The sequence below is a fragment of the Gymnoscopelus microlampas genome (assembly GCF_963454915.1).
Source record: "Gymnoscopelus microlampas genome assembly, chromosome: 13".
Taxonomy (NCBI): domain Eukaryota; kingdom Metazoa; phylum Chordata; class Actinopteri; order Myctophiformes; family Myctophidae; genus Gymnoscopelus; species Gymnoscopelus microlampas.
The window spans coordinates 740,920-756,844 of record NC_139950.1 but is presented as its reverse complement, the minus strand read 5'-3'; the positions used below and the strand labels follow the sequence as shown (position 1 = coordinate 756,844).

Below are 15,925 nucleotides of genomic sequence, written 5' to 3'. Positions count from 1 at the left end.
TATATATTTTTTTTTTTTTTTTTTTTACCTAATCTCTTCTATGCAGCGACTCCAAATATAGTCTTAACATGTGGGCTACAAATCCAATAAAGTAGCCTACACTAGTTGTCATACTCTGTATGTAGTTCCAAATGCAATTTCGGAGCAATAACATTTTCCTATTTAAAAGTATTTCTATTTATATGTATGGTCATGGTTATTGTGTAATTAAAAACAATGCTGTTTATTACCACACTACAGCACATCTGAATCTCGAGCACTTACATTTGCACAAAATACCTGACAGTAAAGCATCAGTAGATGAGAATTTTAATGATTTCTATAACTTTGGGCTAATATTCATTCAGTGATATGCCACACAATTGTGCCTATTATGGCACTAAATAGGCCTACTTGTTTTGGCCATATTAACATTTAATTTCAGCAAATAAAGATCTTCAGCAGGTCTCCGTGGCTACTGAAGTGACACAAAACAAACACTACCTTTTAAGGGTCACACGCTGCCATCTACTGAGCCTTTTTGTATGTTCAGGCAGGATTTTACTGCGCATGTGCAATACCCCGGTACTACACTGGGACACGCCCCTGTAATCCATCCTTCTTTTTTATTCTAGGTGCTTCACAAGGAATTTAGAAATGAAGGAAGGGACAGCCTAGGGGGCGGGCCGACGCCATTGCTTGCATGGCAGACGCCATTGATGCTCATGGGAGGCAAAACTGGAACAGGAAGTTAGGTGAAATACTATGAAGTCTATGGCAGACAGCTGGACCAGCTTGTGAACAAACACTATTTCTGACCGATTGTGTCCTTTGTCAGATAATCGGCTCAGGAATATAAAAGAAGACATATTACAGGTTTTTATCCAATCAATTCGGATTTTTTTAGCACGCTGTATAATTTTATTGAGGCATCTAAACAGTGGAATGTATCGGCCATAGACTGTACAAAAATCCTCTCCGGCAGTGTTGCCAGATTGTGAGAGGGAAATAAGCAACTAGGTCTAGGAAAACAAGCCCAAAAGAAGCACCGGGGGCCAGGGGATGGGGAGATGGAGCAGGGACCCCCTACCCTACCTCGACCCCTACCCTACCTCGACCCCCCCCCCCTTCGTAGGGGGGGGGGGGGGTATATTGTATAATTATGTATATAATTGTGTTTCATAAACATACATGTTATTGTGCATCAATTCTATTAACAATAATAGACAGATTAATATATTCATGCTTTTATATTTAACATACATGTACAGGGTACAGTGAGTAGGGTGGCCGCACTGCCATTTATAAACATACCTTATTAACCGAGAACAACAATCTGTGAATTGCACAATAATCATGTATACAAGCTATTCAAAATGGACAGAATCATTTATAGATATCATAATTTATTTAATACATAAATGTGGAAAATGTTTTAAAAAGATATATGAAGACAAATGGATATTTAAAAACATATATATATATATCAAATATTTGTATATATATATATATATATGTATATATAATTTATTTTTATTTTTATTGTCTAATCAAGCAACAATTTCGCAGACCCCCTGCAGTACCTCGTGGACCCCCTAGGCTGGTACTTTCAGATGGGGGTTAGGGACAAATACATATTAATTTGAGGGTTCATGACATAAACATAAGAACCACTGGTTAAAATAATTTTAAAATTGTGAAGCCCAAGTCCAGATAATCAACTACACTTTAGAAAAAAGCCCATAAAACCGCAACCCGCAACTACCAATGTTTACAAGCAACTTCACAGAAAAATAAGCCCAAAGTCGCTTATAATAAGTGGACATGGCAACACTGGTTTCTGTCTCGGCAGTATCGCCTACTTTGTGCCCTTTAGACAGCTCAATAAACTTATAGGCCTACAGTGGACACATCGAAAAGCAACACAGCAGAAAACAATGTGTTATATGTCTTCTTTTATTTGCCAGAAGCGATTACTTAACAAAGGTCTCAGTCATTCATAGATATTTTTTGTTCATAAGCTGGTCCACCGTCTCTCGTCCACTTCAATGCATTCCACCGAAGTCACGGCTGCAGTCTGCCTCCCATGGTGCGACGAATCTGCCGACTGGAATTGCATGGTAGCGAAAATGACGTAGATGACCCTACCTTCTTTAAATATATCTTGGTGCTTCACTAGAATAAAAAAGAAGGATGGATTACAGGGGCGTGTCCCAGCGTAGTACCGGGGTATTGCACATGCGCAGTAAAATCCTGCCTGAACATACAAAAAGGCTCAGTAGATGGCAGCGTGTGACCCTTAAACGGTAGTGTTTGTTTTGTGTCACTTCAGTAGCCACAGAGACCTACTGAAGATCTTTATTTGCTGAAATTAAATGTTAATATGGCCAAAACAAGTAGGCCTATTTAGTGCCATAATAGGCACAATTGTGTGGCATGTCACTGAATGAATATTAGCCCAAACTTGGATATGGGGGTTTATGTCACTTTGTTGTTGTTCTTTATAACTATGTAAGTCATTTAGTCCACTTGTGTATTAGAATTACAAACCTCCAGCTGTTTAGGTGCTGAGTGGAGAGAACAACAAACACACACCTCGACCGAATGAGAAGGGATCCTGGGGGGTTTTATGTAGCGCCTCTGCTGGAACACTCCGTCGTGCACTTCCTGATAACACTGCGCATGTGCAATACCCCGGTACTACGCTGGGACACGCCCCTGTAATCCATCCTTCTTTATCTATTCTAGGTGCTTCAAAACGCCAGTGAGCACATTCATTGAAATGATAGCTGGGGGCGGGGCAATCCGCCCTCTAGTTATATTATACATAGACATATAAAGGTAGACGCCTCCTTCGGCTCTGAAGCGTTCGTATCGCGAACGGTCTTCTTACCCCTTGTTCTTTCAGTAGCGGGGGTCGGGGGGGCGGGGGGCGCTAAATAAAGGTTAAATAAAAAATAAAATTTGCATTTGAAACTTAGAATTTCTCTAAATATTACACATGATGATAGCCTTAGGACTAGGCTTTTTGATATTTTTGGGACATTTTGTTATTTTGCAAAACACCTTTGTTTGCACAACACCTTTGTACAACGAAGTATAAACATTTTTTTTAAAGAATGCGGTTCTATGAATTGGTCCATCATCATCAAAAATATAAAAAAGTTAGTCCTATCATCATATATAATGATTTACTTATATTGACTGTATCGACAGCTGTTTCACTCATCTAATATAACAGTTTATACTTAGGCTGTCGTGAAAGTGTAATATTTAGAGAAATTCTAAGTTTCAAACGCAATTTTTATTTTTTTATTTAACCTTTATTTAGCGCCCCCCGCCCCCCGCTCCCCGCCCCCCCCGACCCCCGCTACTGAAAGAACAGGGGGTAAGAAGACCGTTCGCGTTGTCAACGAGCGTCAGTGCGGCTGCAGAGTTCATGTGCAACCTCTTCCAGAGAGAGATAGAGACACTAGAAACTCTGCTGGAGACACAAAACAAACTGCTGGACGTGATGCTACAGCCACACATCAAACTACACAGAGCAGGTTGGTTCATGCTTCGCCACAAACAAGGGAATGAACTCTTTCTCATGCTATTCAACAAAAATGTGGAATGCCCTACCCAAAGGAGTGTAAAACCCTACTCACTTTCAAAACTGCCCTAAAGATTCACTTTCAGGAGGCTGCAATTCCAAATTGGCCCCTGTCAAAGTCTTAACCCCCCCCCCCCTCCCCTCCTCCTAAAACTGTCTATTGTACATATTTCTTGTTTTTCATACCAGTAACCTGTAAGCTGAATGTATGACGTTCTGCATAGTAGTGTATATTTGTATGTCTTCTTAAATGTCATCATGATTTGAGTGCACAGGGATCGCATTTTAAATAAGCCAAGTGCTTTTATGAGCGATCCAGTTTAGAGGACCTTGTATTGTGCATTGTACTTCCATGTTCTTTTACCATGTCTTTCTAAATAAAGTATTCAATCAATATTCAATACATACATTCGACACGAGCTTTAGCTAAGCTGCTAGCTCAACCACTTGATTGATTGATTGAATACTTTATTAGCAGTTTAAACCAACAATAAAAGCTAAGGAAAGTACAGTTCAATACAAGGTCTGCTAAGAGGATTTTAAACCCAAGAAAGCCTATTGCTTGTTTCCATTAGGGTCCTTTGTACTCAAATAATCAAAGCATAAAATGGCAGACAAATATACAGTACTATGAAAAACTTCATATATCATATAAACTGTTAGAAATCAAAAAGCAAAATATGTACAGTAAACAGTTCGGGGAGGGGGGGGGGGTGTAGGCTTTGACCTGGGGGGGGCAGTTTTGAATTGCAATCACCTCTAAATGCTCTCTTAGAGCGGTATTTATTTATTTATTTATTTATTTATTTATAAGGATCCCCATTAGCTGTGCCCTGAAGCACCGCTAGTCTTCCTGGGGTCCGCATCTAAAAACAATACATTTTACAAACATGTGTCATACATTTAAAAACAAATTACAAAAAAGGAAAAAACAAAACAAAAACAAAAAGCAACAAACAGAAACAAATCATAAACATAAAAAGAAAAAATATATGTATTCGGCTATGTGATCCATTCACATTGTGCTATGGAACACATAAGATTAATTAAAAACAGTTTAAAAAAATATATATATGTATATATATATCTAGTAGCCTACATTTCATCACAAGTATGTTCCAAGGTGTTTTTTTATAAGGTATTGAAGGAGAGCAGGGATTTAAACTCCTTTATGACTGTTGGTAGGGTGTTCCACATTTTTGTGGCATAGCAGGAGAACAAATATAATCCCCTGTTTGAGCCAAATCTGGGTTGAATGTGATTAGTGGAGCTCCCTCTGGTGTTGTGATTGTGGACGTCATTGACCTTTGTGAAGTATTTTGACAGGTACATGTATGGAGTCAGAACAGTCTCATAATGAGTGAATGCACAAGTCCTAATGAGTGAATGCACAAGTCTTGGTTTGTATTCACACACTCTTGGTTTGTATTCACACACTAGATTTTTGAATGAACAAGTTCTGGTTTGCATGTGTTTTTTTGGTTCAGCACTACAAATGCGATGCTTTGCGTTCGTGTTTCAAGTCCACAGGTTCGTGTTTCAAGTCCACAGCTTTAAATCCACAGTCTGTGTATTAAATTCACAGTTTGTATTTTGTGTTTCTAATCCACAGCTCTAAATCCACAGTTTGTATATTAAAGTCACATTTATATTTTGTGTTTGAATTCCACAGTTTAAAATTCACAGTTTGTATTTTAAAGTCACATTCCAGATGCTCTGCTTCACAAATATAATTCTCTATTTATCTCCAAAACACTCAATTTACAAACACAAATCGGTTGGTGTGCATTTGCACACTGCTTCTCTGTGGTGGATCTCCTCTGTGCACGCACAAATCTTTTTGAGACTGACCTGATGGTGGGCGTAGACGAACGTCGTCATTGGCTGATAAATCTGTCAATCAAAATCATGATTCTGATTGACAGGTTCATCAGCCAATGAGACGGGTTCGCTTTCAGCCAATCATAAGTGCTCTTACGTTTCTGGAGTGGACATATATCTCAACACTGTCCAATATGTTGTGAACTTACTTGAGGCAACATCATAATGAGATGCCGGGTGTGTCAAATATGAGCTTTTAGTTTTAGGAAAGCTTCCAAATAAAAATAAAATTGTCTAGAACATTGTACTGCAGTGTTGTTGTTCAAGGGACTTTAAGAAGTATTAAACACTTGCAAGGTTAGCTTTTTTTCCTTCTACATGTTTCATGTCACAGAGTCCACCCTTGACTTTAGACCATGGACGTTTTCAAACAAGCCTGTCCTGGTAAGCGATTGCTAGTGCTGATAATTAAACATTTATAAGTCATACAGTAGTGATGGGGAATTTAAATGTCATGAAATGGAACTTCACTTGCTATTCACTCTGAGCATTATCGTTCACCATTGTATTTCATTGTATATCGTTCAACATTGTTTTTCCTTTTATAGTCTGTGTGAACTCTTCCATCCACTTGACTTAGAATGACAAAATATAGTGCTCAGTGTGCCCCGTTACTTGAACTGACACAGCTATGACCAGGCCAGTGGTGACTAGATTTAAATTCCTGGTGTCCATTTAGTTCATAGAAAAGTTCTATAAAGTTTAATGCTCTATAACTTGTGAAACACCCAATTCACACCCAGAGAGAACCCAGATCTGCTTATACAATTTTGTCTGCTCATTCATTTCAAGAAATTGGTACTGAAGATCTGAGAACCCTGTAACTGAACACTAATGATTACCATGTGGATATAAAGCTTTTTAACACATGAACAAAATCAACACTGATGACTTAAACGTGTAGGACAGGTATGAAACAAGTACGATAAGTAAACGTTTTCCAATTGACGTGAGCAGTAGTTTCATAGGTGCACGGCCAGGATTGTAAACATCTAATCACATGGATTTATAGACGGGGGGCAATGTAAAGGGAATGACCTCACTCCCCTAGTTTCATTACTTCCAACTTCACTGTTAATCTTGGATGAAATTGGTATCCCAACCTGAGAATGCTATTTTTTACTTAAGAGCTGCAGCGACAGAACTGTTACTGAATAAATACCATCAATATAATAATTTGGGAATATACCGTACATATTAACCAGCTTCGCTTACACCTCCTTTAATCTGTCCATTGCTTTGGGACTGGCAGGTGGAACATTATAGGACAAAGTTTAACACCAACCTTTATTGAAATTATATGGTATACACCTTAACAATTGCAGTTATAAAGCTGCATTTTTCAAGTTCACTGATCCAGACCAAGTTTCAAGGTTGTGCTTTGTGTAGAGGTACTTAAGAGTTTGTGTGTAGGTACATAAGAGTAAAACGTATTTTTGTTTGGCTTCCTTCAGACAATGCAGCAGCATAGATAACAAGAGTGACTTGTGTACACAAGAGTGTCTCAATTTAAATAGGGGTTTTGACTGTTCAGTATACACTATTGCTACGGCCCTTTAAAAAAATAAAAAAAAATAAAAAATATTTTAAACACAAAATGCAGCAAGTGTTTTTATACACCACAAAATCATGCTGAATATTGTTGCTGTAGTACCCCAACAGTCTATTTGGGGTGTTTGCATTTGAATAATCTAGGTAGCTACCTCAAAGGTTTGACTGTATTGGGTAACACTTCCTGTACCCTGCTAATAAACAACACATTACCTTTAACTGTCAGTGAATGTACCATTCGGAGATACTGACCCGGACAACATTTTAAATTCAAGGGAATAGAACTTTACAGAAGGTTTTTTTTTTTCTCTCTCTTTTTTTTTTACACAAATGAATTCCCTTTTAAATTCAAATGAAATATTAAAAAAATGAAATGAAAATAAATGACAAACAAATATATGACAAGGCTTAAAAACCTTTTAGAATGAACTTAAACCACAATAGGCCTACCCAAATAACCCAAATACTCATGCATGTGCAAAAACAAACTGTTTTTTCCCCAAATAAAACACTTGACCAAAACTAAATGATATACCTAGAAAAAAAAAATACACACACACACACACACGTCATGTATCAAAATTGCAACAAATCAAGTAGTTAAAAAAAAAACAAGAAATGACTAAAGTCATAATTTAGCCGCGAGCGGCAGGCTTTTTTTGCCCCAATCTGCCGTTGAGAAATTGAAATGAAAAAAAAAAATGAAAAAAAAAAACTTTTTGAAAAAACATAAAAAAAAAAAAAAAACTTAAAAAACAAGAAATGACTAAAGTCATAATATAGCCGCTAGCGGCAGGCTTTTTTTGGCCCAATCTGCAGCACAAAATGTAATGTGGTCTTTAAAATGAAATCTCAGCCATTCCAATGCAACCAAAATTGCTCCACAGAGAGGTTCATCGGTTGGCTACCAATATAAAGGATGTGTGTGTGTGTGTGTGTGTGTGTGTGTGTGTGTGTGTGTGTGTGTGTGTGTGTGTGTGTGTGTGTGTGTGTGTGTGTGTGTCGGCGATGCAGTGATTGCTGAGCAGCAGATGTGAAAGTGTAGACTCAGAGACGTGGAAGTGGGTTGCTTTCATCTTCATCACTTACCGGCATCATTTTATTGAGTTGATCTTGTCATCATTACTCTGTGTCAATGAGTGGACGTTGGTTATGTGTTTGAGATGATGTCATATGTTTATTTTAAGGGTCATGGTAAAATGCAGTCCATATTATGTCTGTAATTGACTATGCATTAAATACTTTTGCGACTGTACTCAGTTGTGTCCTTAACATTATAATAGAGATATGAAATGACTGTTATTGAATGCAATGACGCTGGGAACTGGTAGTCCATTGCTTGGATTGTGAGTTTTTACTGTAAGTTCAAATAGTCTTTTTATGTGCATTGTATTTCACATTTCATATATCCACATATTTGGCTTAGTGTTTCACCAATAATTGGGTGCATACAAAATGAATGGAATTTCACTGCTGCAGTTGAAGGTATGTGACTATATAGAGCTAATGCGTCTTTGTAAGATGAAGTGAAAAGGGCTGCCAACAGTCCTGGATCCTGCAGGAGTCTCCTGACAATGTGCTGGCTTGTCATTTGTCCTGGATTTGGGATTGAACTCCCAAAATTCACCAGAACACAGGAAATTACATTTACTATGTTCTTTTCAAAAAGATCTTGAAAAGAAAAAGTTAAAGAATATTTGGAATATATATATATATATATATATATATATATATATATACATACATACATACATACATACATACATACATACATACATACGAGCAGTAGCACAGACTAGTACATTGGCTATTTGAAAATAGCAGATCTACATGCTCGCAAAGTGTTGCATTCACGACGCTTTTTGAGCTTGTAGATCGGCTATTTTCAAAAAGATCTTCAAAAGAAAACGTTAAATAATATTTGGAATATATATATATATATATATATATATATATATATATATATATATATATATATATATATATATATATTTATATATATATATATATATTCTGTCAGTCATTGTACGTATATTAGAATGAATTGATTACTGCCATAAAGTAATGATACAGCACTATTGTTACAACTTGTGCAACTTTTATTTCAACTTAACCACAACAACAACATCATTATGTGCATGCAAATATGCACTGAAGGGCAGAGCAGATCAGGTTTTTTTGCCCTCGAGTCCGAGTCCTTTCATTTTGAGTATCTGCCGATACCGAGTCCCGATCCGATACTTTCATGTTTTTATTCAAATATTCTGAGATTATTATTTATGCATGTATAATTTATTTTGTAGCAATAAAAGACAATATGTCTCAAAACACGAGTATTGCCAACAAAAGAAATATTAATTAAAGAAATGAAGACAAATACAGAATCTCTGAACATTGGCTAGCAGTTATTGCACATAGCGAAAATACAATAATAATATTAGACCATTGTCATTCAGGATGGAAAATAAAGTTGTCATCTTGGGGAGAAGTGGAACTTAGAAGTCATTTAAGTTTAGTGTGAGGGAGAGGGTCTACTCTGATTACTACAGCAGGGGTCCCCAAGGTGTTTTAGGTCAAGGACCCCTTAGCTAAGAGAGAGATGAAGCAGGGACCCCCACTACATATTGTATACAATTTGTGTTGCAGATTAAACCTTTTCATAGATGTCATAGATAGCTCCATAGACTTATTTAACAGCAGTGTCATCAGTGTATTTATCAGACATGGCAAACTCTCAGCACTTAGTAAAGTTGACCCTAGGCTCTGTACTTGGTCTGCTCTTTTCCCCTCTACACTATACCTCTTCTAAAGTTCTCCTCATAATATAGGGATATTAGGGTTCATGTGGTTAATGTAAATAAAAGAAACAGGTCCTATCACAAAGATTTGGAGAACCCCCTGTAGTAACTCTGAGGACCCCCTGTCGAAGACCCCTGCTCTACAGGGAATTACTTGATATATACACTACAGAAAACATTCAGTTTGATATCACACACACACACACACACACACACACACACACACACACACACACACACTCCTGTGCTGCAGGACGGCCGTGATGTGTGTGTGTGTGAGTGAGTGAGTGAGTGAGTGAGAGAGGAGGCGGGTGCTGCGAGTGACGTAACGGCCGTCCATTGGCTTTAAAGTAGTGTCTCCCCAAGTCCCCATTGGCTGTAAAGTAGTGAAGGACAGCCAGGACAGCCAATAGACAAATAGGTGTCCCGAAAACATGTCGAAAACATGTCGTGTCGCGAGTGACGATGTCTGAGGCTGTCTGTAGAGCCGCCGCGCTGCTAGCGGCTAAAAATATATATGTCCTTTTGAATATGATTTGACATTCATATTATTAGCAGCTGTATTGTGTGTGTGTGTCCCCCCAACTACTCAAGTTAAAGTATCAATACTGCAATGTAGAAGAACTCTGCCAAAAAATGGCATACCTCAATATGACATTTTGCGGCTATATTATGACTTTGTCATGTCTTGTTTTTGTATAGTGCTGTAACATGTTATGGCCTAATCACTGTCATTCAAGCATAAATGTCTTAACATTAAAATAAAAATAAGTAACCGGTATAGGACTAGGCTACCTATTGTGGTACAAAACAAGTCCTTCTGCAGTGAATTACAACATTAGGATTGTGCAGAATTCAAGAAGCTTTATTTGTTACTGACTCATAAAGATACAAGCAGCGAAATGTTGTTGGAACTTGTACCACAGATGGTTCTACATATAATTGATATAATGAAGAAAAGAAAATATTAAGCAAGAAAATAAAATGGACAATAATAACTAAATAAAAATAGCCTACAGATATATACAGTTTTAGGAATACTCTGGGACTTGTCTTAGACAGGCATGTCATCAGTGGTGTAAAGTAACTACATGTACTCAAGTACTGTATTTAAGTACAATTTTGAGGTATTTTTCACTTTACTGTGGTATTTCCAGTTTTCAGTACTTGTACTTCTACTCCACTACATCTCAGAGGCAAATATTGTACTTTTGCTCCACTACAATTATTTGAAAACTTGAGTTACTAGTTACTTTGCAGATATAAATTATTACATTATAAAACATACATTAACCACTTTAGCCCTATTTTATACCAAGGCTATTTGAAAATAGCTGATCTAGATCTGCTATTTTCAAACATTTGTGTACTTTTACTTTTGGTACTTTAAATACATTTGGATACCAACACTTTTGTACTTTTACTCATGTAAATTTTGAATTGCGGACTTTTACTTGTAACAGAGTACTTCTACATTGCAGTATTAATACTTTTACTCAAGTAAAACATTTGAGTACTTCCACTGCTCCTCAGAGTTAAATCAACACTGAAGCCCTGCGGCTGTTGTAAGTCACAGATGATTAGAAGATTCTCCGCTGGCCGACTTTTTATGACTTAATGACTTTATGACTCTCAGCCTCTCACTCTGTCCTCTCACTATTACGGTTAGCATAGCATGTTGCTAACACATCAACAAAGCAACCACAAACTTTTCGCTGGAGCTGGTGTGTGTGTGTGAGAGAGAGAGAGAGAGAGAGAGAGAGAGAGAGAGAGAGAGAGAGAGAGAGAGAAAGAGAGCGTGCGCGCGCGCGTGTGTGTGTGTGTGTGTGTGTGTGTGTGTGTGAGAGAGAGAGAGAGAGAGAGGGACTTGGGAGAGGGACAGATGGAGACGGAGGGGGGGGGGTGCTGCGAGGGGAGGCGGGTGCTGTGAATGACGGCCGTCCATGGGCTTTAAAGTAGTGTCTCCCCATTGGCTGTAAAGTAGTGAAGGACAGCCAGGACAGACAATAGACAAATAGGTGTCCCGAAAACATGTCGAAAACATGTCGTGTCGCGAGTGACGATGTCTGAGGCTGTCTGTAGAGCCGCAGCGCTTTCAGCTCACGGCTAAAAAAGATCTGTTCCCCATCACTCTCCCTGACTTTTACTTCACCTTTCTTTAACCCTCATTTAATTAAAGCTGCAAAAATAACACTTTAACCATGAACTTAACCCATAATAACCGTGAACTTGACAGTAACTTTAAACCATTAACACACTGTGGGCCCACACACCCACGCACATCCACCCCACGTTGCAGGCCTGCGAGGCGTTCCGGCGATGCGGTGATTCTGGTCCTCAGTAACTCCAACAGATAGTTCTTTGTTGACACAGTACTTGCAGAGTCTTCAAACAGTACTTGCAATGGAAAACATTTCTCTGATACAGTACTTGCAATGGAAAACATTTCAAACGGCAACAGAGCTGGACTCTCTGTCCAGAACAGTCTTTTCCAAGCAGATGTCTCGATAATGGCGTAGTTCTCCGGCCAGTTGACCACACGCTCCGCTGGCAAACACTGACACACTTGTACCCAACAATGTACTGAGGCCTTTTTACATTTCTTATTTCTCCAAATACATTCTTCTCAGTCCTTCCTCTCTCTACCTTCTTCCGCTCTCTCCCACGGGCAATTGTTACTCTGGAACCCCTCGCATCCAATCCACTGCACCCACTCATACAACATAAAACCACTCCGTAGTCTTTGCTTAGTTAACGTTTTATATTAAATATGAAAACCAAATACCTTAGACCTGTTTGACTCCTTATCAAAACCTAATATGAATAGATAACTCTGCTAACCACTTTAAAAAGAAAATACATCACTTTCAAGTTTACTGGCATTAGTTTGTTTTTTCTCTCTCTTAATTACTATATTAATAAGTCTGAAACTAATTTATGTTAACCCTTTACTCTCCTCATTGATCAAATTATTACAGCATGTGAAAGAAGACACTGAAACAGCCAGTCCTGGTTGGTGGAGTTCAGAGTAGCTTGATACCAGGAGTGGCAAAGATCAGTGACACGGCTCATTTCTTCTTCAGTAAGATCTGCTTTCTTGAGCTACAACAGGGACACATCACAAAAGGGGACCAAATTTATTTAGGTAGAAAGTTGCCTCCAGGAGGCATTCCACAAAAAGGGCAAAAGTTGAATTTCAAATAGTCAACATTTGGAGTACATCAGAGGGACACACAAAGCTTGTTAAAATTTGCCAACACTGACCAATTCACTTATCCGTTTGATGCATGTGATGACAAACATGGTGTAAAACTCTGTGTAAGACATGCTAAATTGTAACCGTTACCCACCAAACCAATAGTTTCACGATGGTCAAGATCAGCAACATCCAGAGCTGCTGCTGCAGTTTCGGTTCCACCCCTGGTCAACAGTGTCACGACAGCGAAACTGAGTGTGAGACTAGCCGAATGTCAAAAGAAAATGTAAAAACAAAGGGGAGATGGCAGTGCCCCATTTAATGGCAGTATATGGCATGAACACTAGGCACAAAACGACAGGATATTGGATATAGTTTCATTAAGTAGGGTGCATATACCGTCATACAAAATAGGATACCAGGTAAACATCAAACATAGGAAGTGTGTGCGCCAACATACCAACCTTAATTAATACTGAAGCCAGTCTTCAGCTTCTGCATGGCAATTGACAAACATGTCGATTGACGTCTTCACCATTCATGTTGTCGGAACAACTGACATGAAGGTCCTGAGAATTCAGCTCCTCTTGGAACTGAAGGTGCTGGCAATTCCTCTCCACTTCTGGTCCTGGCTGCTTCCCTAGGCAGCCCAAATAAAAAATGTAAAATCATAACTCATTTTCATGACTATTTCAAAATAAGTCCTTGCTTGTCCAGCTGGTCCCAAGCAAGCTGGTCGCAAGAAATATTTATCTGTAGATAACATTGTCAAATACAGTAATGACATTATTAATTTAAAGTGTGTTTGTGCAGTGTACATAAAGTACATGTGCCAACATGTACAAACACATCTTTTTATCTGAATCTATAGTCAAAACGTCTTACCATTTGTTATGTATTTGAGCCCTGGCACTACTGTTATATTGGCAGCTCACTGTTCCTTTAAGAGAGGTTGTTACGTCATCATTGGCGGACCGTGTCTGTATTGCAAAGCGCGCTGAATAAGTAAACAATGGATAAACTCTCTAACACTGTTTGACTCATTATTATACTGTTTATGTAAGTGGACATACATAACAGAACTGGCGACGAAGTTATACGGACTCTTAACGTGCAACAAATGGACTATTAAAAAAAAAAAAAAGACGAAGAAAAAAGAAACCTGTGGATACTGCGCGACGAACGGCGCTATTGATAAACGGATCAAGGTAAAATAAGTGGATTAAAACTCCGCGAAAATGGCTGGACTTGTGGGACATATGGACAGTTTTGATAGTACAGCTGAAGATTGGATATCCTACATGGAAAGAGTTGAACAGTATTGTGTGGCTAACGAAATAGCAGAGGACAGACGAGTTGCTGTGCTACTAAGTGTTATGGGAGCTAAAACGTACAACTTGCTCCGCAGTCTCATTGCCCCCATCAAACCAGCTGCCAAAACCTTTACTGAAATCACAGAAATTCTAAAGAAGCATTTGAATCCAACGCCATTGCTGATAGCAGAACGTTTTCGATTTCACAAAAGAAATCAATCACAGTCTGAGACCATATCGGAGTACATTGCAGAGCTCCGGAGGCTAACAGAGCATTGTCAGTTTGGGGAAGGGCTATCGGACGCTCTGAGAGACAGATTTGTATGCGGGATGCACAACGAAGGCATCCAGAAACGTCTTCTGACTGAAGACAAACTAACACTAGCTCGTGCATTGGAAATAGCCATATCAATGGAAACAGCAACAAAGGATGCAAGTGAGTTACAAGGCAAACACAATGAAGCAAGATCAGTGCACAAGTTCCAAACAAACCAACGCAATGAGAAAACACAGCCTTGCTTCAGATGTGGGAAAAAGTCACATGACCCTGCAGATTGTTGGTTCAAGGATAAAGACTGCAGGCAGTGCAACAGAAGAGGACACATACAGAAAATGTGCAAATCAAGGTACAGTGATAGACAAGGGAAGAGAACAGGAAAGGGCAGCCAAAAAGTGCATGAAGTAACAGAGACAGACTCAGAGGATTCAAATGAAGAGAATTTGGCCTGTCTTGATTTATACTCCACAGAAGATGATGACAGTGAAGTCATATGGCTGACACCTAAAGTTAATGGAGTGCCATTCAAAATGGAACTGGATACTGGATCTGCACTGTCTATCATATCCTTACAAGACTACAAGGAGCATTTCCCTAAACTGAAACTGAAACACACCAGTGTGAGACTGAAAACATACACAGGTGAGCGGATCACTCCACTGGGAAAACTGAAGGTGAAAGTGACATATGAGGGCCAAATGCGCAACCTTGAGTTGTATGTACTTAAGTATGGAGGTGTGCCATTATTCGGACGACAGTGGTTGAGGCACATCCGTCTGAACTGGCATGACATAAAGGCGATGCAAATCGCCACCAAGGAGAAAAATCTGTGTGCAGACGTGCAACTGACACAGATAATGGATAAACATGCTGAAGTGTTCAGAGAGGGCATTGGTACCCTAAAACACATCAAGGCACGGATTGAGCTTGAGAACGATGCAACGCCAAAATTTCACAAGGCTTGTCCTGTCCCATATGCCTTACGCCCCAAAGTGGAAGCCGAGCTCCAACACCTAGTGGACCAAGGAATATTATCCAAGGTGGATTGGGCTGAGTGGGCAACGCCTATAGTACCTGTGGGCAAAAAGACAACTGACAAAGTAAGGATTTGTGGGGATTTTAAAGTGACATTGAATCCTGTAATACATGCAGAGCAGTACCCACTCCCACGTATAGATGATATTTTCACATCCTTGTCACACGGTGAGCGTTTCTCAAAAATTGACCTTGCACAGGCCTATCTACAAATGGAAATGGAAGAGTCTTCACAGAAATATCTGACCATAAATACGCACAAGGGCCTGTACCAGTATAGTAGACTAGTGTTTGGCATTA

At 38.9% G+C, this 15,925-nt stretch overlaps 1 protein-coding gene and 1 long non-coding RNA gene across 2 annotated transcripts in view; one reads left to right on the top strand and one right to left on the bottom strand.

Annotated features, from left to right (window-relative positions):
• LOC311058114 (uncharacterized protein) overlaps window positions 1-15,925 on the top strand; it is a gene marked incomplete at its 3' end in the record, with an annotated part of 223,736 nt that overhangs the window by 156,999 nt on the left and 50,812 nt on the right. The gene's annotated exons all lie outside the window — the stretch shown is intronic.
• On the bottom strand, window positions 12,128-13,644 carry LOC311058215. The gene is made up of 3 exons (XR_014602033.1): window positions 13,465-13,644; window positions 13,155-13,263; window positions 12,128-12,906 (listed from the first exon to the last, which is right to left on the bottom strand). It is a non-coding gene; the product is annotated as an uncharacterized lncRNA (long non-coding RNA).